Source organism: Nipponia nippon, unplaced genomic scaffold, assembly GCF_047370975.1.
Source record: "Nipponia nippon isolate SJK-2023a ecotype South Korea unplaced genomic scaffold, ASM4737097v1 scaffold_22, whole genome shotgun sequence".
In the NCBI taxonomy this organism is placed as follows: domain Eukaryota; kingdom Metazoa; phylum Chordata; class Aves; order Pelecaniformes; family Threskiornithidae; genus Nipponia; species Nipponia nippon.
The window spans coordinates 8,438,423-8,464,709 of NW_028262339.1; the positions used below are offsets into that span (position 1 = coordinate 8,438,423).

At 42.9% G+C, this 26,287-nt stretch overlaps 1 pseudogene; it reads right to left on the bottom strand.

Annotated features, from left to right (window-relative positions):
* Nucleotides 1-22,369: 22,369 nt before the first annotated feature.
* Nucleotides 22,370-23,587, bottom strand: LOC148055477 (uncharacterized; annotated as a pseudogene).
* Between the last annotated feature and the right edge of the window lie 2,700 nt (nucleotides 23,588-26,287).

A 26,287-nucleotide genomic window follows, 5' to 3' on the forward strand; every position in this document is an offset into this window, starting at 1 on the left:
GGCTGAATATGAGCCAGCAGTGTGCTCAGGTGGCCAAGAAGGCCAGTAGCATCCTGGCTTGTATCAGAAACAGTGTAGCCAGCAGGACTAGGGAAGTGATCGTCCACCTGTACTCGGCACTGGTGAGGCTGCACCTCACATACTCACTGTGTTCAGTTTTGGGCCCCTGATTACAAGAAGGACATTGAGGTGCTGGAGCATGTCCAAAGAAGGGCAATGAAGCTGGTGAAGAGTCTAGAGAACAAGTCTTATGAGGAGCAGCTGAGGGAACTGGGGTTGTTTAGTCTGGAGAAAAGGGGGTTGAGAGGAGACCTTATTGCTCTCTACAACTACCTGAAAGGAGGTTGTAGTGAAGTGGGTGTTGGTCTCTTTTCCCAAGTAACAAGCGATAGGACAAGAGGAAATGGCCTCAAGTTGTGCCAGGGGAGGTTTAGGTTGGATACTAGGAAAAACTTCTTCACCGAAAGTGTAGTCAGGCATTGGAACAGACTGCCCAGGGAAGTGGTTGAGTCACTGTTGTGGTTTAACCCCAGCCGGCAACTAAGCACCACACAGCTGCTCGCTCACTCCCCCCCGCCCCGGTGGGATGGGGGAGAGAATTGGAAGGGTAAAAGTGAGAAAACTCATGGGTTGAGATAAGAACAGTTTAATAATTGAAGTAAAATAAAATAGAGTAGTAATAGTAGTAGTAGTAATAATAATAATGATAATAAAATAATAATAATACAATAATAATATACAAAGCAAGTGGTACACTATACAATTGCTCACCACCCGCTGACCGATGCCCAGCCAGTCCCCGAGCAGCGATCACTGCCCCCCAGCCAACTCCCCCCAGTTTATATACTGAGCATGACATCATATGGTATGGAATAGCCCTTTGGCCAGTCTGAGTCAGCTATCCTGGCTGTGCCCCCTCCCAGCTTCTTGTGCACCTGGCAGAGCATGGGAAGCTGAAAAGTCCTTGACTAGTGTAAGCAGTACTTAGCAACAACTAAAACATCAGTGTGTTATCAACATTATTCTCATCCTAAATCCAAAACACAGCACTATACCAGCTACTAGGAAGAAAATTAATTCTATCCCAGCTGAAACTAGGACAGTCACCATCCCTGGAGGTATTTAAAAGATGTGTAGACATGGCACTTAGGGACATGGTTTAGTGGTGTACTTGGCATTGCTAGGTTAATGGTTGGACTCAATGATATTAAAGATCTTTTCCAACCTAAACTATTCTATGATTCTAAGGGGCATAAAGTATTATCATGTTAATTTACATGTTGGTCCTTAATAAGAGGGTGGACATGTACCTGACAGCCAGATATTGTAGATCTTTCTGTAGTGCCTTTTTCTAGCACATCAGGGGCTAGAACTGTACTCTTTTTCATACTGCTCTGCATCAGTCTCTAGAGTGAGAATTTTATGCTGTTGTAATCTTTGATACCTAGAGATCATACTGCTACTCAGCAGAGGAACTGGCTCAGCTACAGCCAGCCAGCTGGTAGAGCATTTGTAGGAACATTAATGACAGTAGATGCACTTTGTAAAAAATATGTAAGATCTTGCTTGTCATTTGTAAGCTACCTTCTTATAAGTTTCAGTCAGGGAAAAAAAATACTGATATGTTGATTCAGTCATATGTTATGGGTCCACGTATATTCCTGGTGACTATGGGAGTGTTACTGCAGAAACTTTGAATTTTAAATAGATTGCAAAACGGCAACATGGTGAGATGCAGTGGTTCTATTTGACCTCGATGACTAGCGTTAACTTGCTGATTCCATCATTCATTAGGATTTAGAAAATAGGGATGTGGACTGAAAGCTTAATCAGGAATTGTAATAAAGCCAGCTGTCTGAGGAAGCATTGCTGTCCTCAGTGGAATAGGTTGTAGCCTGAAGCTAGGCAGGAAAGTGGAATTTGAATATGAGTTTATGTAAACCCCTTAATTTCTAGTATTTATAGCCTGAGAAACTGTTTTTACTATAGCTGACAAAACTATCTGTTGCAGTATATTAGTACAAAGTTTGTAGGAGGATTAAAATGGTTTATACAATCATTTTATTAATAAAAAAAAATAGTTCCGTTTTTAAGATAACAAATGATTAAATATTTATAGACTGAAATTCTGCTGGAAAAAAGAAGCTTCTAGTGGTTAGATTCCTAAAACAGCCCAGTATCCAGTGTGCTGAGGTGTTATGAAAATCTTTTGAGTTATCTTGGAGCATGAAATAGAAATCCAGGTCATCTGAAAAAATCTGCTCTTAATCGCAGGTACTCTTGTGTCTCAGAAAAGATCTCCTAAACTAAGTAGAAATAAACTTCTTTGTAGTCATCATATTCTACTATTGACAATTAAATTAATTTTTTTTACTTCTCTTTCAAAGCACTGAATACTGGCAGATCTGGGGTACCAGACTACTCAGGACATTGAATTAGGTGACTTTTTGACAAATGCTTTGTTCATGCTTATTGTGGAAATGGCACATGTGCATGTATGTGGACTGCTTCATCATGATCAGTTTTTAATAGAGAATTCATGTATATTTGGAGAGATACTGTGGTAAAAAAAAAGTATCTTTATTTCTTATTGCTGATCTCAGGCAGGCTCATCCGAACTGTAGGCCTTCCTCTGCCATTTAGGAGGTTTTTTGCTGTGTTTTTTTTTCTTCTGATTAGGACTACAAGATCTTAAACATTTTCACTGAGGATATTCCTTTCAATTCTGAATCTGTTCTACTGAGAGCATTGTGACCCCATGCAAGCATACCGTTGGCAGCCTACAAGCCAGAAGCCTACTTATTATTCACAGTAAAGGTGAGAACAACTCCACCATCACTTTTCAGAGCAGATAACACTTCTTTAACTGAAGTCCTTGCAGAATATTATCAACTTCTCAGAAGTGTAGAGGGAGCCTAATCCCATCTATCTTCTAATGTGACCTGTGATTCTGTTTACTCCTGTAAATTTATAAGCCCTTCCTGTAATACCAGTTTGTAAAAATGGCATATTTTTAAGTTAACTCAGATTCCTATACATCCACAGGAATGTGAATCTGTGTGCGTTCCATTTGGAAGTAATGTTAGTCTTAGTCCCTAGCAGCACTGAAGGGCAGTAACTCTAGATCTAGGACTTCATCCCTTGCTCCAGAACTGAGTTAGATGGGGCACAAGGTGCAATGATATGTTTTGTTCAGTTTGTCTACATTAATATATACTGGGCAAATGGCACTCTTGTTCTTCATATACTACTTGGATTTATTCTATTTGTTAAATTAGATACTCCAGTATCTTTGTCACTGTGATGTTAATTTAGTTCTACTTGAGGCATTTGATATAGATACTATTTAGAGAACTAAGTTAAGCATCTAAATTCTGTTGTTAATAGAGAAAGGCAGTTGCTTCTGGTGACAATTCAGAGCGCCTAAGTTAGATTCCTAAATAAAACACTCTAAGGAAAAACATATAAATACAAAACTGTAGACTACAATGTATACTATTGAAATAAAAAAAAAAATATCGTTTTTTCTAGCCTTCTAAATATGTGAAATGGGCAAGAAAATAGCTCACCACAAAACTTGGCAGATTATTCGCTTCCAGGCCATCACAGTGTTAGTCAACAATACCCTGTCATGGTAGGAAAGTGTGGCAGGTTTACTTTGTCTAGCCGCCAGGTGCCCACCAATCCACTCTATGACTCTTCCTCCTCAACTGGACAGGGGGAGAGAAAATATGACTGTATTGGGTCTGGCTGGGATGGAGTTAACTTTCCCCATATCAGCCCTCAGTTCTGTGCTTTGTATTTGTAGCTAGAAAGGTGTTGATAACACACCTGTGTTTTGGCTGCTGCTGAGCAGCGCTTGCACAGCATCAAGGCTGTCTCTCCAACACCCCATTCCCAGAGGCCAACAGGCTGGGTGTGGGCAAGAGGTTGAGAGGGGACATAGCCAGGACAGCTGACCCAAACTGACCAAAGAGATATTCCATACCATATGAGATCATGCTCAGCAATAAATCTAAGAGAAAGGGGGAGGGGGGGCATTTGTTATTACGGCGTTTGTCTTCTGGAGCAACTGCTATGCGTACTAAGGCCCTACTTCAAGGAAGTGGCTGGACATCACCTGCTGATGGGAAGTAGAGAATAAATCTTTTGTTTCCCTTTGCTTCCATGTGCAGACTTTCCTTTTCTTTATTAAACTGCATTTATCTTGACACACATGTTCTTTTTCATCTTATTTCCCCCCTGTCCTGCTGAGGAGGGGAATGATAGGGCGGCTTGGTGGGCACCTGGTGGCCAGCCAAGGTCAACCCACCACAATGACGAAAGGCTTGTGGGGTGAGATAAGGACAGGGAGATCACTCAGCAGTTACCATCATGGGCAAAACAGACTCGACTCAGGGAAATTAGTTTAATTTATTGCCAATTAACACCAGAGTAGGATAATGAGAAATAAGAACAAATCTAAAAACACACCTTCCCCCCACCCATCCCTTCTTCCCAGGCTCAACTTCACTCCCGACTTCTGTACCTCCTCCCCCCGAGCAGCGCGGGGGGATGGGGAATGGGGGTTGCAGTCAGTTCATTGCACATTGTCTCTGCTGCTCCTTCCTCCTCGTGCTCTTCCCCTGCTTCAGCATGGGGTCTGACCCACAGGAGACAGTCCTTCACAAACTTCTCCAACGTGGGTCCTTCCCACAGGCTGCAGTTCTTCACGAACTGCTCCAGCATGGGTCCTTTCCACAGGGTGCAGTCCTTCAGGAATGGACTGCTCCAGCATGGGTCCCCCGTGGGGCCTACAGGTCCTGCCAGAAAACCTGTTCCAGCGTGGGCTCTTCTCTACTTGGCCACAGGTCCTGCCAGGAGCCTGTTCCAGTGTGGGAGTCTCCACGGGGTCACAGCCTCTTTCAGGACACATCCACCTGCTCCGGTGTGGGGTCCTCCACAGATGGCAGGGTGGATATCTGCTCCACTGTGGTCCTCCATGGGCTGCAGGGGGATGTTGTGGTTTAATCCCAGTCGGCAACTAAATACCACACAGCCGCTCGCTCACCTTCCCCCCCATGGTGGGATGGGGGAGAAAATCAGGGAAAAAAATAAAGTAAAACTCATGGGTTGAGGTAAAGACAGTTTAATAAGACAGCAGAGGAAGAGAAAATAATAATAATAATAATTATAAAAGAATATACAAAACAGGTGATGCACAATGCAATTGCTGACCACCTGCTGACAGATGCCCAGCCTGTCCCTGAGCAGCGATCACTGCCTCCCGGCCAACTCCCCCCAGTTTATATACTGAGCATGACATCATATGGTATGGAATAGCCCTTTGGCCAGTCTGGGTCAGCTGTCCTGGCTATGCCCCCTCCCAGCTTCTTGTGCACCTGGCAGAGCATGGGAAGCTGAAAAGTCCTTGACTAGTGTAAGCACTACTTAGCAACAACTAAAACATCAGTGTGTTATCAACATTATTCTCATCCTAAATCCAAAACACAGCACTATACCAGCTACTAGGAAGAAAATTAACTCTATCCCAGCCAAAACCAAGACAAGGGACAACCTGCTTCTCCATGGTCTTCACCATGGGCTGCAGGGGAATCTCTGCTCCAGTGCCTGGAGCACCTCCTCTCCCTCCTTCACTGACCTTGGTGTCTGCAGAGTTGTTTCTCTCACATATTCTCACTCCTCTCTCCCAGCTGCTGTTGCGCAACAGTTTTTACCCTTTCTTAAATATGTTATCACAGAGGTGCTACCAACATCTCCAGTTGGCTCAGATTTGGCCAGCAGCAGGTCTGTCTTGGAGCCAGCTAGAACTGGCTCTATTGGACATGGGGGGAAGCTTCTGGCATCTTCTCACAGAAGCCACCCCTGTAGCCCCCCCACTACCAGAACCTTGCCATGTAAACCCAATACAGAAAGGCAAACACTTTGGATAAAAAATCAAGTTTTCTTTTCAGTGCTGCTTGTACCTTTTCTTTAATGAGATCTAAATGGCTGACGCTCAGTGGTGGGACTTGTGATTTAACTGAAACACATATTTGTAAACACATTGTGTTCCTTGAATGGAAATCACAATGTAAGTGCAAAAAACCAAATACCTGTTTTTTTGAGCAAACAGTTCTAGGTAGCATCAACGTCCTGAAATAGGCAACAACTCTTAGCCACACTTTTAACCAGATTCCAACAGGGTTCTGTCTAAACAGTTTGTGCCTGTACAGTATATAGTTAAGAATTAGTAATTATAAAAGCCAGAAATATTTTTGCCCTCTCCAGGGACTTGGTTTGTGGGATGGTGGTCTTTCTGTAATCATTTCAGCAACTCATTTCCCACTTGATGTGGAAATGGGATCTCCTTGGCCATTCCTTATTGACTTGTCTGACCAGTTCTCTTTCCTTCTGCTGTATCTTCAGCTGAATGTTTCAATGTAAATTATTTGCATCCTTTTGATTGTATACATGTTCCTATTGTGATGGCCTGGGATAATTGCCCAGTTTTTCTAAAATGCTCTTGGGCTTATAAGTATCACAACAGGAAAGATGCTATACAAAAGCAAACCAGATTCTACCTTGTAAGTATGGTCAGTCCAGGTTGTCCCTCACTTGATTATAAGAATGATTTTTGATGATGGACCCAAATAAGTTTTAATTTTTGAAAGCTTAATGAGTTAGAACAGATCTTTAGAAAAAATAGCATCTGTATTTTTCACTACAATTCAAGAAGTGGGTACATTGCTTATTTAAAACTAGTGTCACGGTCTGCTCTTTGAAACTGATGATACGTTTTGCTGTTTGTTAAATTGCCCTGTCCAAAAAGCTATTGCTTCAGTAGCAGCTTAATTTGTACTAGTGTGAAGGAAACGGTGAGATTTTCATATTTAGTTACCCACATTTATAGGCATATATGTTTAATGTATGCAAAGCCTATGTGCCCCTATATTCTGTATTTATATTCAGCAGCAGTTGAGTGGCCAATACCACAGATTTCTGTGAATCCTTCTGACAATGTGGCCTGGGGATAATGCATAATGTAGTGCTGCCATTAACATACCAGCAATGGTAAGCTTATAGTATGAATCATTTAGTTAGGACTTAAATATTTCATGTTCCCTCCTACACATGCTGTCCTCATTTGTTTTGTTAGCTGCTTTTGGTATTTTACAGGGATTTTTGTATACTTGGTTACCTTTTCTATTTCATGATTTGTATGCATTTATTTGAGCATGGTTCCAAACGCCATAGCTACTGTAGTTTCTTTGGTTTACATACACGTTCAAGTTGTACTGTTATTGAGCCTGCTCTGAAGCCCTGTTCCTGCAATGTAGGTTTCCAAGCAAACACTTTCTGAACATGTTTCTCTATCAATTTTTATTTATTTGCTACAACTGGTTTTGGCACACTTACGTTACAGAGATAACTGTTCTTTTGAAGTTCAAGTATTTGTATTTGAATTTCTCCATAAATTGTTAACTAGATATTGACTTAAATATCAAAATATATTGACTGCAGACAATTTTTTATCACTATTTAAGTTCAACAAAACACAATGTTTATAACAAGAGTCGCCACTGGTGAACCAACCAGATGAAAAATAAAGTGTGGATTTCAAGAAGCTTATTGAGCTTAGGATTTGAACTGATTTTTTCCACAGTAGAAATAATCCCATTTTTAATTTTGCTTTTTAAAACAACAAAAAAAGCTTTTTTGAGGTAGATAAAAGCTGTAGTCTGTATCATCACAGAGATAATGCTAAGATAAACACTACAGTAGAAGAAGAAATTATAATATAAGCATTATGTTGCTGTTTGGCCTAATTCAGATTTTGAATTTGTCACCTGCATAGGCAGGAAATTTTTTCTTTTGAGAAAAATTAAAGATACTCCCTTTGAATTGGTGTCACAGATGAGCTGGAAGTGGGATGGAGTAGTTTTTAGTTGAAAGTTGTAGGTGGAAAGAACTAAAAAGCTCTTCACTTGCAACAAGGCCTTGCTAAACAGGTTCTTACACAAGAACTGTAATCAACTGCTAAATTTAGAAGTGTTTATAAGGCAGGGAGAAAAGATGCAAGTATGTTACTGAGGGGCTGAATCTTCAATATAGTATCTAGCAGCGTTAAACATATACATGGGCAATGGTAGAAGTGTGTGTATTTAGAACAGAACAGAATAGAACAGAACAGAATAGTTCAGTTGGAAGGGACCTACAATGATCATCTAGTCCAACTGCCTGACCAATTCAGGGCTGACCAAAAGTTAAAGCATGTTATTAAGGGCATTTTCCAAATGCCTCTTAAACACTGACAGGCATGGGGCATTGATCACCTCTCTAGGAAGCCTGTTCCAGTGTCTGACCACCCTCTCAGTAAAGAAATGCTTCCTAATGTCCAGTCTAAACCTCCCCTGGTGCAGCTTTGAGCCATTCCCACGCGTCCTGTCACTGGATCCCAGGAAGAAGAGATCAGCACCTCCCTCTCCACTTCCCCTCCTCAGGAAGCTGTAGAGAGCAATGAGGTTGCCCCTCAGCCTCCTTTTCTCCAAACTAGACAAACCCAGAGTCCTTAGCTGCTCCTCATAGGACATGCCTTCCAGCCCTTTCACCACCTTTGTTGCCCTCCTCTGGACGCATTCAAGGACCTTCACATCCTTCTTAAATTGTGGGGCCCAGAACTGCACACAATACTCAAGGTGAGGCCGCACCAACAATAAATACAGTGGAGTAATTACCTCTTTTGACCAGCTGGTTATACTGTGTTTGATGCACCCCAGGATGCGGTTTGCCCTCTTGGCTGCCAGGGCCCACTGCTGGCTCATATTGAGCCTGCTGTCGACCAGCACCCCCAGATCCCTTTCTGCAGGGCTGCTCTCCAGCCACTCCTCTCCCAATTTGTACTTGTGCCTGGCATTTCTCCGTCCCAGGTGCAGGATCCAGCATTTTGACTTGTTATATTTCATGCCATTGATGATTTCCCAATGCTCCAATCTATCTAGATCCCTCTGCAAGGCCTCTTGTCCCTCAAGAGAGTCAGCAGCACCTCCCAGTTTAGTATCGTCAGCAAACTTGCTAATGGTGCATTCAACTCCTGCATCCAGATCGTTGATAAAAATATTAACCAGGACTGGCACTGGAATTGATCCCTGAGTGTTGTAGAAGTCACTTTTTAGCTCAAATAAGAATCCAAAGACCTGTTGAAGCCTTAGACTGCAGGCTGTGAACTTTCACATAGATACACTAACTGTATGCTGAACTCTTAGCTACATGAAGGAAGGCCCTGAAACCAGTGCAAACCAGGAAGATAAGGTAGCCACAACCATCGGCAGAAGCTGCAGCTATTCAAGATAAGAAAAGGAATGTCCTGCCTGGAGACAGGGAAAGGATCCAATAAGGAACAAGAAGACCCCAGACCCAAATATCAGTATTGGACCGAACTGTCGCATGAAGGGAGGGGAACTTAACCTGTAAGGGTATAATTGCCCAGGGATTTCTTTGTTTGGGGTCCCTCCCCGGAGGCACCCAGCTCAAGCTGCTCTTCACCACTGTACCGCTTAAATTCACCTGGTGTACGTCGTGTCGGAGACTCTGCTTCGGGGGAGACCTAGGGCTGAGCCTGAGGGGAGAGAGAGCACCTGAGGGTGAGTGTGTGTGTGAGCGAGGAGTCGAAAAGGGGCACCCGTCAGCTCAGTGGAGCTGCCTGCTGTGAAGGGACTCTGGTCCTAGCGGTTAAAGTCTCGGGTGGTGTGTGTGCGACTCCCTGAATGGTGTGTGAATGCTTGGGCAGCTGCTGCTCCCTTAACATGAGGAACACTGCTGGTGACTGCTTGCCAGCCAGATGTAGCCCCATTCACTACAACCCTTTGAGCCCTGCTGTTCAGCCAGTTCTTCACCCAGTGTTCTTCACTGTGTACCTGCTCATTTCACAGTTGGACGACTTGTCCAGAAGGATACTGTAAAGAACGGTATCAAAAGAAGACGACAGAAAAACAGATTCCGTTTTGTTGCTAACCATAGTTCTCTTTTTTCAAGTTATGTTTCTTTCATGTTAATTAGACCAAAAGCCCATCAGGGGAAGAGACTGTGATTCATCTTATACGTGTACTTCTTAGGGTTGTGAGTCTCAGCCTAGACTTGGGAATGGAAGAAGGATGTGTGTCTTGGTGTATATGTTATTTTTATTTTACAGCTAACCAAATTCAATAATTCATTTACCTATCAATCAGCCTGATTTTTCCTCCAATGAACACTGATATGCTTTTTTCCCCTATTTTGATTCTTTTGAATATAGTTTTTTCTATCTAGAATGTCTCCTAGGATGTATTTCTGTCTTTTTAGTTATTGTCTTCTATTTTTTCCATTCACTTGTCTCCTTTGTTTATTTCTGAGGTGGAATTTCTTGTGTGGCTTTTCTCCATTGTTGTTACCTCTGTTATCTTTTTATTTCACTTTTTATTTACCTTTACTTTTTGTTTTTATCTTTTTTCCATTCATAATTTCTCAGTGCTATAGTCTGTCTGCTCAGTATTCATTTGCTGTTACTCTTCCCATATGTTGTTTCTGGATGAAATCCAAAAACGTTACTCTGGTGCCACAATACCGAGAGTTGCAATGCCTAACTTCTGTGTGTCTGTTACAGGACTGCAAACCAGATGATTTGTTAAGTGCTGGAGTGTAGCTAAACTTCCCAGGAAGGACGTAGAACCTCTAATATTTTGAGCTGCCTGAAGCAAGTTAGTAGGGAAACACTGAAATAGAAGGAGGTAGGATTTTAGACACAGCTGTGAATTAGGTGCTTTACCCAGTGCTTACCTGAAACAATTTCTATCCTATTGGTGCCTAAAACATATCTTTCAGAAGCAAACCAGAGCATGCCTTTAAACAGCATGAATAGTTCCCTCACTTATATCATGTCCTTTTTACAGTACATGCCACTTCACTTAGGTGCAGTTTCCTCATCACCTTAAGGTTTCATAACTTGAAACTCTCCACAGGAATAAGTCTGTGTCCTGGTTTCAGCTGGGATAGAGTTGATTTTCTTCTTAGTGGCTGGTGGGGTGCTGTGGTTTCGATTTGAGATGAGAACAGTGTTGATAACACACTGATGTTTTGGTTCTTGCTGAGTGGAGTTTGCACTGGTCAAGGACTTTTCAGCTTCCCATGCTCTGCCAGGTGCACAAGAAGCTGGGAGGGAGCACGGCCAGGGCAGCTGGCCCAGACTGGCCAGGGGGCTATTCCATGCCATGTGACATCATGCTCAGTATATAAGCTGGGGGAAGAAGAAGGAAGGGGGGGACGTTTGGAGTGATGGCGTTTGTCTTCCCAAGTAACTGTTACGCGTGATGGAGCCCTGCTTTCCTGAGGATGGCTGAACACCTGCCTGCCCATGGGAAGTAGTGAATGAATTCCTTGCTTTGCTTTGCTTGTGCGCGCGGCTTTTGCTTTGCCTATTAAACTGTCTTTATCTCAACCCACGAGTTTTCTCCCTTTCACCCTTCCAATTCTCTCCCCCACCCCACCAGGGGGGAGTGAGTGAGCAGCTGTGTTGTGCTTAGTTGCCAGCTGCGGTTAAACCAGGACAGGTGGGTTGACCTTGGCTAGCCACCAGATGCCCACCAAGCTGGTCTATCACTTCCCCCTGGACAGGGGGAGAGAAAAAACGACAAAAGGCTCTTGGGTCAAGATAAGGACAGGGAGATCACTCAGCAATTACCGTCACGGGCAAAACAGACTCGACTCGGGGAAATTAATTTAATTTATTCATAGAATCATAGAATGCTTTGGGATGGAAGGGACCTTTAAAGGTCATCTAGTCCATCCCCCTGCAATTGGCAGGGACATCTACAACTAGATCAGGTTGCTCAGAGCCCCATCCAGCCCGTCCTTGAATGTTTCCAAGGATGGGGCATCTACCATCTCTCTGGGCAACCCGTTCCAGTGTTTCACCACCCTCATTGTAAAAAATTTCTTCCTTATATCTAGTCTGAATCTACCCTCTTTTAGTTTAAAACCATTACCCCTTGTCCTATTGCAACAGGCCCTGCTAAAAAGTCTGTCCCCATCTTTCTTATAAGCCCCCTTTAAGTATTGAAAGGCCGCAATAAGGTCTCCCCGCAGCCTTCTCTTCTCCAGGCTGAACAACCCCAGCTCTTTCAGCCTTTCCTCATAGCAGAGGTGTTCCACCCCTCTGATCATTTTTGTGGCCCTCCTCTGGAGCTGCTCCAATAGGTCCATGTCCTTCCTGTGCTGAGGACCCCAGAGCTGGATGCAGTACTCCAGGTGGGGTCTCACCAGAGCAGAGTAGAGGGGCAGAATCACTTCCCTTGACCTGCTGGTCAATGCTTCTTTTGATACAGCCCAGGATATGGTTGGCTTTCTGGGCTGTGAGAGCACATTGCTGGCTCATGTCCAGCTTTCCATCTATCAGTACCCCCAAGTCCTTCTCCTCAGGGCTGCTCTCAATCTCTTCATTCCCCAGCCTGTATTGAAACCAGGGATTGCCCCGACCCAGGTGCAGGACCTTGCACTTGTCCTTGTTGAACCTCATGAGGTTCACACAGGCCCACTTCTCCAGCTTGTCCATGTCCCTCTGGATGGCATCCCGTCCCTCAGGCGTGTCGACTGCACCACTCAGCTTGGTGTCATCTGCTTAACACCAGAGTAGGATAATGAGAAATAAGAACAAATCTAAAAACACACCTTCCCCCCACCCATCCCTTCTTCCTAGGCTCAACTTCACTCCCGGTTTCTCTACCTCCTCCCCCCGAGCGGCACGGGGGGGACGGGGAATGGGGGTTGCAGTCAGTTCATTGTGCGTTGTCTCTGCTGCTCCTTCCTCCTCGTGCTCTTCCCCTGCTCCAGCATGGGGTCTGACCCACAGGAGACAGTCCTTCACAAACTTCTCCAACGTGGGTCCTTCCCACAGGCTGTAGTTCTTCATGAACTGCTCCAGCGTGTGTCCTTTCCATAGGTCCTGCCAGGAACCTGCTCCAGCACAGGCTTTCCACACAGTCACAGCCTCCTTCAGGCACATCCACCTGCTCCAGTGTGGGGTCCTCCATAGGCTGCAGGGTGGATATCTTCTCCATTGTGGTCCTCCATGGGCTGCAGGGGGACAACCTGCTTCTCCATGGTCTTCACCATGGGCTGCAGGGGAATCTCTGCTCCAGCGCCTGGAGCACCTCCTCCCCCTCCTTCTACATTGACCTTGGTGTCTGCAGAGTTGTTTCTCTCACATATTCTCACTCCTCTCTCCCAGATGCTGTTCTGCAGCAGTTTTACTGGCTCAGCTTTGGCCAGTGGCGAGTCCTTCTTGGAACCAGCTGGAACTGGCTCTGTCGGACATGGGGGAAGCTTCTGGCATCTTCTCACAGAAGCCACCCCTGCATGCGCGACCCCCCCAAAAAAAACCCTTGCCACATAAACTCCATATAGCTTTGTAAATAGACTTTGGTGATAATGCAAAAAATCCAGAAACAAACCTCAAAACAAAACAACCTCCCCCATAAAATCTGCACTCCAAACCAAATGTGCATTTATAAATAAATTCTATTATTTCTCTTCTGTATATTTTTTAGTATATGCTATGAGACCTACTGGCAAAAAAATGTGAAAAGCAAGTATCAGTCACACACATGAGTAGTTATAGAAACTACATCTTGAACTTGAACATATTTATCTGGAAAGTGCTTGCTTATGTAATGAGAAGTAGAAGGTACTCCATGACCAGTTAGAGCTCAATGGCAATGCTTCATTAATATGAATGTGATGAATTCACAGAATTAGTAATTACAAAGAGTAATATAAATAATGAACATCTGAGGAAAATTTGTTGCACTTGTAACCATTTTTCCTAATTATAGAGAGTTATATGAGTTGATTAAATTATTTCCTCTAGTTTTTATAATAAATGGTAAAATTTCACACAGTATTTCACACTGGTGCTGATGTAGTGTTCATAAAAGAGCTTGCGGAAAAGCATGCAAAGATATTGATTGACTGCAGTGGGCACTGGATTTGGTCTATAATCAGTTTTCAAGAGAGAAGATGACTGTTACATGAAGTGCAATCTAAAAATGAAGATGTTGAAGTATGTAGAAAAGCACTACTAGTTCATAAATATCAGTCTTACTAACACATGGACTGGAATGCACTATTTTATGCAGTGAATTTTCAAAGAAAACAAAAGAAGTGATCTAGTACAAGAGCACTAGTAGAACAAGACTTGTTCTCACTTGTGCCTACAAATCCTCTGACTTACACAGTAGATGTAAAAATTAATTCTACAGATTGGAAATTTCTCAGTTGACTATGCAATTTGCAAATAATAATCAGTTATAACCCTTTTGACTTGCAGCTTGAAATTTGACCTTTAATTTTCTCAGTGACTGAAGACCCCTAAATCATTAATTAAAATAAAAAGGCTTGTTCTATAAGTTTAAAGAAAACTTAATTAAATCCATCTAATTGAATTCATCAGATGAATTTTGAGCATACAGGTTTGTTTAATTGCTAACTGAAAAACATCTGTTGACACAGACTTGGCAAAATATCTTTGTTTCCTTCTGTGCAATGATTTGAAGGTTGACAAAGTACTTGTGACACTTGAAGGTTACCCCTACATTAATTGTTTCTGCAACAGGTTCCTCAGTAAGTTAATAATCTCAGTGACAGTGCATATATTGATTTATAAATACAATTTTCAGCAGAGCTAATAATCTCATTAGCTTTTGTGCAAGATAATTAGCATTTCAACATGTAATTGATTAATTCTATTAGGTTGTTAGATTTCTAACTGTCATGGGAGTTGCAGACTGCACATACTTGATAATACATGCGTCACCACATAATGACTAATGAGGCAAGGTAAAGAAATTGAAAATGTTTCATTCCCTCAACATGCAGCTGGTGTGTGATGCCAGATGTAAAATCATTGATGTACTTGCCAAGTTCCCAGGATCATGCCATGATTTATTCAAACTCAGACAATCAGAATTAGATCAGTCTTTTGAAAATGGTCAAATTCAAGGAGATTGATAAGTAGGAGCATTGCTTGCAAATAAACCTTTGAATATATATTAAAAATTAGATTATTAATTGCAATTGCTAACTGGACCCAACCCACAGGGAAGTCTGCTGCCTCCCCAGGGCAAGGATAAGAGATGTCACTAGAAAACTCCCTAGTCTGGTAAGGTCCTCAGAATACTACCTGCTATTAGTTCTTCATGTCGGCAGCAAAGAGAGAACAAAGAGAAGTCCTAAGACAATCAAAAGGGATTTCAGAGCCTTGGGACGGTTAGTTGAAGGATCAGGTGTTCAGGTGGTGTTCTCTTCGATCCTTCCAGTAGCAGGGAAGAATATTGAATGGAACAGGTGGACCCAGCTGATCAACACGTGGCTGCGAGGCTGGTGTCATTGGAAGAACTTTGGGTTTTTCGATCATGGGATGGTCTATTCATCCCCAGGTCTAATGACATCTGATGGGATGCACCTCTCTCAGAAGGGGAAAAGGGTTTTTGCTCAGGAGCTAGCAGGGCTGATTGATAGAGCTTTAAACTGGATTGGAAGGGGGAAAGGGACAATACCTGGATAGTCAGCAATGAGCAACGGGATGGCACGCCAAAGTTCGAGGAGCTGAGTGCTAGTGAGATTCCTCAGGCTGCTACACGAGGCAACAGGCACAATGAACCACACTTGAAGTGTTTCTACACAAATGCGCGCAGCATGAGGAACAAGCAAGAGGAGCTAGATGCCTTGGCCCAGTCCCAGAGATATGACATCATAGGCATAAGCAAAACCCGGTGGGATGAGTCCTGTGACTGGTGTGCCGTGATGGATGGTTACAGGCTCTTCAAGAGGGACGGGCAGGGCAGGTGAGGCGGGGGGGTGGCATTGTATGTAGTGGAGGGGCTGGAATGCATGGAGCTAGCAGTTGGCGATGGCACAGTTGAGAGCCTCTGGGTAAGGATGAAGGGACAGACAAATAAAGCAGATGTCATTGTGGGAGTCTACTATAGGCCACCCAGCCAGGACGATGACACGGACAAGTTATTCTTTAAGGAACTAAGGGATGCTTCCAAGTCATCTGCCCTTGTCCTTATGGGGGACTTCAAGTTCCCAGATGTCAACTGGGAATACCACACAGCTGGTACAAGCAGGTCCAGAAGATTCTTAAACCATCTGGATGATAACTTCTTGGTACAGGTACTAAGAGAACCGACCAGGAAAGGTGCCTTCCTCGATTTGTTGCTTACTAACAGAGGGGGTCTCGTGGGTGAAGTGGCGATTGGTGGCTGCCTTGGCCACAGCGCCCACGAAGCAGTCAAGTTTAAAATCTATGGTAACAGGAGGAAAACTGCCAGCAGGACCTCAACTCTGGATATGAGGAGAGCTGACTTCAGGCTGCTCAGGGAACTACTTAGTAAGGTCCCCTGGGAAAAAGCTTTTGAAGGTGCTGGGGTCCATCAGTGCTGGTCACTTTTTAAGTACCACCTCCTAAGAGCACAGGAGCAGGCAATTCCAAAATGTCAGAAGTCAAGCAGGCGAGGCAGAAGGCCGGCTTGGCTGAGTAGGGATCTTCTTCTAAAACTAAGACGAAAAAAGAAAATGTATGACCAGTGGAAGCAAGGTCAGGCGACATGGGAGGACTACAGAGATGCTGTTCGCCACTGTAGGGAGGAAATACGCATGGCCAAAGCTCAACTAGAGATGAAGCTGGCCAGTACTGTGAAGGACGATAAAAAGGGCTTTTTAAAATATGTACATAGCAAAAGGCAGGCGAGAAATAACATTGGCCTGTTACTTGACGAGCATGGTCACCTCACAAACAGGGACATAGACAAAACAGAGACGTTTAATGCTTTCTTCTCTTTGGTCTTCAACACCGATGATGTTGGGCTAGAGAACCAAGACTGTGAGAATGATAAACTCCCAAACAACCCCAAACTTGTGCAGAATTTGCTGCTCCAGCTGGATCCCTGTAAGTCAATGGGGCCCGATGGGATTCATCTGAGGGTACTTAAAGAGCTGGCTGATGTCATAGCGAGACCTCTCTCAATGATTTTTCAATGCTCTTGGGAATCTGGGGAGGTCCCAGTTGACTGGAAGCTGGCAAATGTTGTCCCAATCTTCAAGAAGGGCAACAGGGATGACCCCAGTAACTACAGGCCTGTCATTCTCACCTCTGTGCCTGGCAAAATCATGGAGAAGATTATTCTGGGAGTTATTGAAAAACACCTGAAAGACAATGCAGTCATTGGTCCCAGCCAGCATGGGTTCACGAGGAGAAAGTCCTGCTTAACAAACTTGATTTCCTTCTATGACAAGGTTACCCACCTAGTTGACCAAGGGAAGCCAGTCGATGTAATCTTTTTGGATTTCAGTAAAGCTTTTAATACCGTCTCTTACAGTATCCTCCTGGACAAAATGTCCAGCATACAGCTGGATAAATACATAATGCAATGGGTGAGCAATTGGCTGACAGGTCGGGCTCAAAGGGTTATAGTAAATGGGGTTACATCAGGCTGGCGACCAGTCACTAGCGGGTTCCGCAGGGATCCATCTTAAGGCCAGTGCTCTTCAATATCTTCATAAATGACTTGGATGCAGGACTTGAAGGTTTGTTATCAAAGTTTGACAATGACACAAAATTGGGAGGAGCTGTTGACACTCTCAAGGGCAGAGAGTCCCTGCAGAGAGATCTGGACAAATTAGAGAGCTGGGCAATCACCAACCGTATGAAGTTTAACAAGGGCAAGTGCCGGGTTTTGCTCCTGGGACATGGCAACCCTGGATGTACACACAGACTGGGGAAAGAGAGGCTGGAGAGCAGCCCCGCGGAGAGGGATCTGGGGGTTCTGGTCGACGGCAAGTTGAACGTGAGCCAACAGTGTGCCCTGGCAGCCAAGAGGGCCAACCGTGTCCTGGGGTGCATCAAGCACTGTATTGCTAGCCGGTCGAGGGAGGTGATTGTCCCGCTCCACTCTGCACTGGTGCGGCCTCATCTTGAGTACTGTGTGCAGTTTTGGGCCCCACAGTACAAAAAGTATACGAAGCTACTAGAGAGTGTCCAGAGGAGAGCCACGAAGATGGTGAAGGGTTTAGAGGGGAAGCCATATGAGGAGTGGCTGAAGTCACTTGGTCTGTTTAGCCTGGAGAAGAAGAGGAGACTGAGGGGAGACCTCTTCACGGTCTACAGCTTCCTCACAAGGGAAGGAGGAGGAGCAGGCGCTGATCTCTTCTCCCTGGCGACCAATGATAGAACCTGAGGGAATGGCAGGAAGATATGCCAGGGGAGGTTTAGGTTGGACATTAGGAAAATGTTCTTCACCCAAAGGGTGGTGGAGCACTGGAACAGGCTCCCCAGGGAGGCAGTCATGGTGCCAAGCCTGACAATATTGAAGAAGCATTTGGACAATGCCCTCAGACATATGGTGTGAATTTTGGGGTTGTCCTATGCAGGGACAGGAGTTGGACTCAATGATCCTTGTGGGTCCCTTCCAACTCAGGACATTCTATGATTCTATGAACTTGCCTTTTGTTAGGTCACGGTTGTTCTCCTCTAAAGAAACAGCAATGACTACAGTTCTTAATCCCCAAGTTCCATCAGAATCACTTTATAATGAGACACAAATTTATAATAACTGTAACTGAAAGAACTGTGGCTTTCTGAGAAAATAATACAAATGTCTCTCCCAATGTGCAGTATATTTTGTATAAAAAACACTGTTTAAATATTTGTGAGTCTTTCCATGTTTTGCATACAATGCAATGAAACTGGCTGATGTATAATAAATATCTGAAGGAGAGAATGAGATTAGCATAACAAAATATAAAGTTATAATTAGATAATTAAAGTGAGTCTGGTCATGATATTACTTTCCTTCTAAAAACCATTTAGAAGGATTGGGCCTATTATTATAAGATACCCTGTAAAGCTCAGGTTTGTTGTTAGCACATTAAACTTCTCAGGAGATGTATGTATTTTCCATCAAGTGTATTTTAAAAATATGTTCCTCACAACAATGCTTTCTTTATGACTATTGCTTTTGGCGATTCAGTACTTAGATAATGACATTCTTATACCCTAGAGCCACCCAACATACAGGCATTTGGCTTGCTGAGAGTGGAAGAACTTACTGTATTTTACTTTCTTATTTTTTTAGATGACAGAATGCTTTGGCAAATTGTCTGGCAGATGATCAACTGGAAGAGACATCTAAGTTGCCACCAGCAGTTTAAGCAAACTTAAGATTTTTATGCAAGTTCCTTCCTTTTCTTCCTGCTTCTCTAGAGCAAGAAGCCATTGAGTTCCCTCCAAGGTATTTTTTGTTGGATGATTACAAAGAAGTGTTAAAACTGAGGCTGACCACCTCTGGAGCTGTAGGCATTGCCATGCAATAATGCTGATCCAAAATATCAGAGAATTGGTTTTAATGAAAAAAGCATGATAGTAAATAATGTTTCATTTTAATATCTGCAAAAGTAAAAGTTTAAGGTCTCTGGTCATTTTGGTTGGAGTACAGCTACTTTCCCATGTTCAAGCTGTTTGCTGTGTTTGAAGAAACTCAGTTGTTTGTTTGTGATGTGTTTAAAAGGCCTCAACTACTGCTATTAATTCTTCTTTCCAAGATAAGACACTGCCAAATAAGATTTGTTCATTACCTTTCTCATATACTTAAATATTTTTATATTTATTTTGCATCTGAATCCTTTTGCAGTGTTACAGTCAAATCCTCAAATGTAAGAGACTGGCTCTATTTCCTCACCATATTTCAGCTCATGTAATTAAATTACATGTATTTAAAAAAAAATGATAGTAGCTGTATTATATTTCTTTGTTAAGAGAGCACTACTGTTATTAGGATCCTTTTATGAAAGCTAGAATAGAAGTTTACAAGGAGTTAGTTATCATCTTGAAATGTTTATAAAATAAATCTATCAAAAAAAGTGAGAAACAGGAAACATCACTAATACCTTTTTTAGCCCATTTTCCTTAAGGAACAAAGCTTATGAAATAGTGTTTTGCATGTTGATTTCTCTCTTTTTCTTTCTTCCATAACAGCCTTTGAGTTTTTTGGACATTTTCAAATAAATTTGGAAGAGAAGTAGATGCTTCAGAGGTAGTTAGGTGTCTACAGATTCAGTGAAAGTAAACAGCTGTATAGAGGGAAAGAGGCTTTATTGACTCTCCACTGCTAGATAAACTTAACATTTACTAAATCTCAGAGGAGCTTAATCTCAAGACACAAATTCATCAGAAACCAGTTTTTATTACCTCTACCGCTTATGAAGTTATTTGTTTCAGATGAGGAAGTGAATTACAGGGACAGCTGTAACGTGCTTAGAATTCCTGACTTCCAGTGGAACCTTTTCTCAGTAGTGTTGTTCTGATATCTTTTTCCATGCTTATTAAATGAATTTTGTGTATTTTGTGTCATTCATCTGTAATAAAAGTATCTGTTACATTAATGTGGAGTTTTCCTTGACTAGGTGTGATTGTGTGGAACATTTTATAGTATAAAATATATTTGTGTATAGCTGGTGTAAACTAGAGAAGCACTTTGTTTGAAATTTTGTTACCATTATAAAAAATGTTTAATTAACCTTTTTGGTTAATATCAATGTTTTTATTACATTCTAGAGCCACCCCCCCATGGTGCCTAGTGAAAATCTTGATTTCCTTTACTAAAGAAAGAGACTCTGTGTGAAGAATGATTAATAAGGTACCTGACCTATAGGGTTTCCTCCTGCCCAGTGGAAAGATGGAGAGACACTTTTTGACAAGGCCTGTAGTGATAGGACAAGGGGCAATGGTTTTAAACTGAATGAGGGTTGATTTAGATGATTGGACATAAGGAAGAAATTCTTTACGATGAGGGTGGTGAGACACTGGAACAGGTTGTCCAGAGAAGTTGTGGATGCCCCATCCCTGGAAGTGTTCAAGGCCAGGTTGGACGGGGCTTTGAGCAACCTGATCTAGTGAAAGATGTCCCTGCCCATGGCAGGGGGGTTGGAACTAGATGATCCTTAAGGTCCCTTCCAACCCAAACCATTCTATGTTTCTATGTTTCTGTGACCCATTTTACCAGACAAATAATGCAGAAAATCTGTGCAGCCCTACAAATAGAACAAAAGTGTCATTTTGCCTATGATCTCCAATCCAGTGGGACTGTAGAGAGGAAAAACTCTGATTTGGAAACCACATCGGAAAAAATTTGTGCGGAGACTGGCCTGAAATGGCCAGATGCATTATCTCTCCCACTGATGTATATAAGAAGTACTGTTCATAAAAAACATGGGCTCTCACCACATGAGATTTTAATGGGCAGACCCATGCAATTGCCTTACACAGCACTCTGAGCTCCTGTACAGGCAAACTTACAATTGACAGAGGACACTCTTCTAAAATATTGTCTTCTAAAATACTGACCAGATTGGTGAATTATACAGGGAGTGGGTTCTGGAAATAATGTGCCATTTTTCCAAGTCTGCTATTGCTTCAGAAATTCCATTTTGTGCCGCAGCAGAAATCAGATATTGCGGTACATTAGTAACCTTTGAATCAGGGAGTGCAGGGGCTGTGCGGCATACACACACTGTAGCTTCCTGATTTTTATCAGGGTTAGGATTGATATTTGAACCAAAGGACCACACACTGCCATCCAGCAGGCACCAGGTTGGGCCGTTCAAAACATCGAAACCCAAAATATTTTCATTGTGATCTTTGATTGCAAAGCGAATAGACAACATGCGCTTTTCGCCCAGGAGCCATAAATTAACTTTCATGGTTTGGCAAATAGCACTTGCTCCGTTCACTCCGGTAATTTTAACTCTTTGCTGTCCAGGTCATACAACCAGCATCTCAGCATCCTGTTGTGTTAATATAGAAATTTGTGCTCCCGTATCTATTAGGAATTTTACCAATTGTCGTCGAGGACCAACTGGAATCAAAATATATGGGCCATTGTTATTTATCCATTGATAGGGTTCCACTTGCCGGATAGGCAGGCCCAGTTGCTGTCCTGGCATTACTTGGTTTTTTGGCCTCATGCTTTGCAATTCATCCCTAAAGGGAAGGAAAGGGTTATCGCTCTTTCTTGGAGTGGGCAATGGCACCGGAGTATTTGGAGTACGCTCTCTCGTCATCATCGCATTTCTGGAACGCTTGAATTAGACTCAGGATAATGCCAGTAGGCTGTCTCTGAATCGCGGCTCTGGGAATGCCTAGTGCCAATACTTTCCTCCACAGTTCATTTCTCCACTCCCGAGATTCTGCTCAAGGGTCTTTAGGTGAAGCTCAATGGTCTTTAGGCATATTTTCCCTTGGTCTAGTTCCTGTTCCCTGTGGGGGTGTTTTTACTGGTTGCACCTGGTTTACTGGTCACACTCAGTGTTCTCCTGTTCGGGGCCTTGGGTCTGATTTTTCAGCCAATGGACTGTCCCACCCCATTTCACATGCATGGTTTACAATGTTATGTATTAATTCTGGCCAGGTAGGGATATGGATGCAGGGATCATTATCACCTAATCCCTCATTGTGTTCTGTGTCTCTTTTATTTTCATCCCATTTTGCAATTAAGTAGTGTTTAAGAACTGCCAGGGCTCCTTTAAGTAGTGGTTTTAGCATTGCATAATCAATTGTAGCAGATATTGGGATATCATTGGATTCTTGTTTATGCATGGCTTGTATGCAGGCAGCTTTGGTGATAGCTGTAGAGAGCTCATTAAGAGATCTTATGGGGATTACGGAGGCTTCACCTCGTTCCATAGCATCTATTCCCCCAGCCCAATAAGCTACCCTGCTAGTAATAGAATGGGATGCATTCGGCAGGTCAGGTCCTAAATTTAAAAGAACTCCCAGACCCCAAAAGCTGTTTGCTTCATCTCCACTCAGCATTATTCAGTCGCTGCCACTCAGGCAGACTCACCACAAATACTCTGTTTCAGTTTCACCTGGCTTTCTGCTGTATTTTTCTTGCAAATTTGCCAATTTTAACAGATCCCAGGGAGTGACTCGTACGGTATATCACAGAGCACCACCCCAAGGTCCTTCAGATTGTTCTGTTTTAATAATGGATCTGGCTTCATATTCAGGGGGATTAGAGGGAAACAAAGAATCATCCTCCCCCGATTCGCTGTCATCAGGGTCACCCCATATGTTCCCATCCCATTCTTCAGGGGATGCAATTCGTTTTCTAATCTGTACCATGTCAGGGGGATGGGGAGCCTGCGTAAACATCATTTCGACCTTTTCTTCCAACTTTTGTTTTTTCTCCTTTTCTTCCTATAACTGTTTCTGCAGCTGCTCAATTTTCAAAGACAGTATTGATTCAGCAGCCTTTCTGCCTTCTATTTCTTCTTTTAGGTCCTGCTCCCTTTTATTGTTATTCTTCCTATCCTGATAAGCAGCTTCTAAATAGGTGCCTAGCATTTTGCATATAATTCCTTTCCCTTTTCCATCCTTTATGTGCCTTCCGGCCACCTTTAACTGTTCTTCCACAGCTTCCCAATCATCATGCCAATTATCACGAGCCCATTCTTCTGAGAATTTGGGACTCAGACTTATTCCATGCTTCCATAAGTAATCAGTGATACTACTTGCCATCCTACCAACTACGCCAATTTGTTGCGAATGGGTGATTTAGAATGCTTAAGGAATCACTGACAAAGGTATTAGCAAAAGTGGTTTTAATATGATATTGCAAAAGTGCGACTTAACAAAGTTCAATGGCAAGGTTCACTCTATTAATTACTGCATGGAAGAATCATACAAAGGAAAACTGAGTTACACTCGAGTTAGAATGATTCACAGAGAGACCGGAGATGCAAAGAGTAAGGAAGACCCTCCCGTTGAGTCACGAGGTTCAGAGTAGACCCCCTTGCTTTCTAAACTCCTGATGGAGCTTAGGTGCGGCTAGGTCCAATCTTAGTCTCAGACTTGGTCAACGGTTTATGTCTAAGGGATTGTACATGCAAAGTTTATGTAATGTTTCATTAGCATCAATTCAGCATGCAGTCAAAGTTACCAAGACAAAAATCAAAGTTACCATACTACAAGGTTACGCGCAATATCAGTCGCTTACCAAAGATCTGTCGTTGGTAAAAGGTCTCTGCCTCGAGAGGTGTCCCAGATCAAGGGGAGATCACTGCCATGCAGCCACGCTGCCTAGCAGGGAGAGCTCAAAGAAGACTCACCTCGGCTGTCATATTTATGGAATAAAGTGGTTGGCTTGTAGTCAAATTACATGCCATAGAAAAGGTATGCAGGAGACTCCTTGTACCCACAACTTTCTTTGTTCCTTGATAAATGAGTCTTGGAAAAGCCACCTGCTATTCATGTGTTAATTGCATGATCAGTGTTCCAAGCTCATATGCATTGATGCTCACTGTGTCGCTCTGCTCCTTTGTGGGTTTTCAGAGAACAGATTGAAACTAGAGGAGTTCACGGCCTGGCTACGGCTCAGGTCTTTACCTCTTCCGGAGCCTGCACCAAACCACCACCAGTCTGGTCAAGGGGTCGAGCGCATCCGTCACACTCCACCCCATGACTATAGTCAATCCACTTTATCGACTCAGAGAGTTGTAGTACATTACCTCTTGCCTCTGTTATAAATATGTGGTGTGTTGTATATCAGTGGTAAGACTGCAATTATTTTAGTTTAAAGTGTTGTAATTAATGATGTTAGTTATATACCATGTTACATACAGAATCAGTTTATTGTATACGTTTTACATGCTGGATTGATGTAATTTGTTTCATTTTTTGCCAAACTCTGATATACAGAATGATTATAAGCAATAAACACAATAAGGTCAAAATCAACAAAACTACAATTGGATGTAGCATCAAATTCAACATTCCAGTTGCTGTTGGGGACCATCCAAAAAGAGTTTCCCACCAGTGATGTTTTCCATCTTTCTTCACTCTTTCCAGGACATGGTGTATCATCTCCTCTGCATCGTGAAGGACAGTAATTAGGGGTTTTTGTCCGTTGTTCCAAATTCATTTTAGCAGTTGACTCAGGTCATCATGTTGCAACAGTTTTCTCACCAATGTGAGATTCATTCCAATGGGGCAGGCAATAAATCTTGATACAATGTATAGTTAGATTGTAACAATTGGTGGGTTGTGACAGGAGCTGAATTGTTAAAGTCGCATCCTATGATTTTGGTAAAATTACAAATACAGATATTTGAGTGATTGTATATATCTACAGTGGTATTGTCTATAAATATAGAATCACAAAGGGTTCTCATACAAACACATCCATTTCCGACGTATACAAGTACAGTTTCAGGGGTTTCATCAGGATGTATTTCAAAATGACAAACATTTTGTTCAGTGTCAAGACAAATGTCTTGGGCCTTAATGGTTTTACTTTCACAAATAAATCCCTCTTGTTCCCGTACAACACATGCATCAACATCAATAGTTTGCCATTTGTTTCCTTTTTGTTGGGCTCATACTCTATGTTCTAATGGATAGAGGACAGTTCCATGGTGATTTAATCCCAGCGCAATGATTGGGTATATGGTGTGTACCGAAGCATTGCGTATTGCCAAAACAAAAGCTGTGGCTTTACTGTCGGTGGGGTCATAGGTGAAATTGACTAGACACCACCAGGATTGGAGTTTCCTTTCGAATTCAGTTGCATTATCCCAAATTACCTCTGGAATTTCAGTGGGCAAGGTGCCCTCATTGCCTTCCCTTATAATTGCTGTTACAGTAGATTGCACCCACAAATGAGAAACATGTATGGTGCAGAATGTACTGTAGTTACCATATAAGAAAGAATAAGAAGAAATCTGTTTGGTTTGTCTACTTGATTCACAGGATCTTCAGGGCCTGATAATGAGGGGAACTAATACATGGCCCGCTCGGTCACAGAGAATGGCTGCTTGCCTCATAAAATGGCATTAGTTATGCTAACCACATTACCAGGAGGCAGGAGCAGGGCGTACCGGTCACACCTGCCTACTTGACAACACCGGCCAAGGGGCAAGATGTCATTCCACCCCTTGATTCTCTCAAATCATCAGTTGACGTGGAGTTATAGGCTAGGTTATTTGGTGGCTCATTAGCTATATAAAAAGCTAGGTGGGGTTGATGTTCTGACACCTGCAGGGCATAAGTTACATAGTCAAAGCTATATGCTTGCCGCACTAGGCACTGATAATGTCCTGAGTCTGAGGTCGAAAGCTGGTGCATCATGAGATGGGCACACGTATGGGGAGGTTCAATACATGTCAGTAGTTGTAGATGATGGTTGCTCAGGAACCATGCATATGTCGATCACGGGCTCTG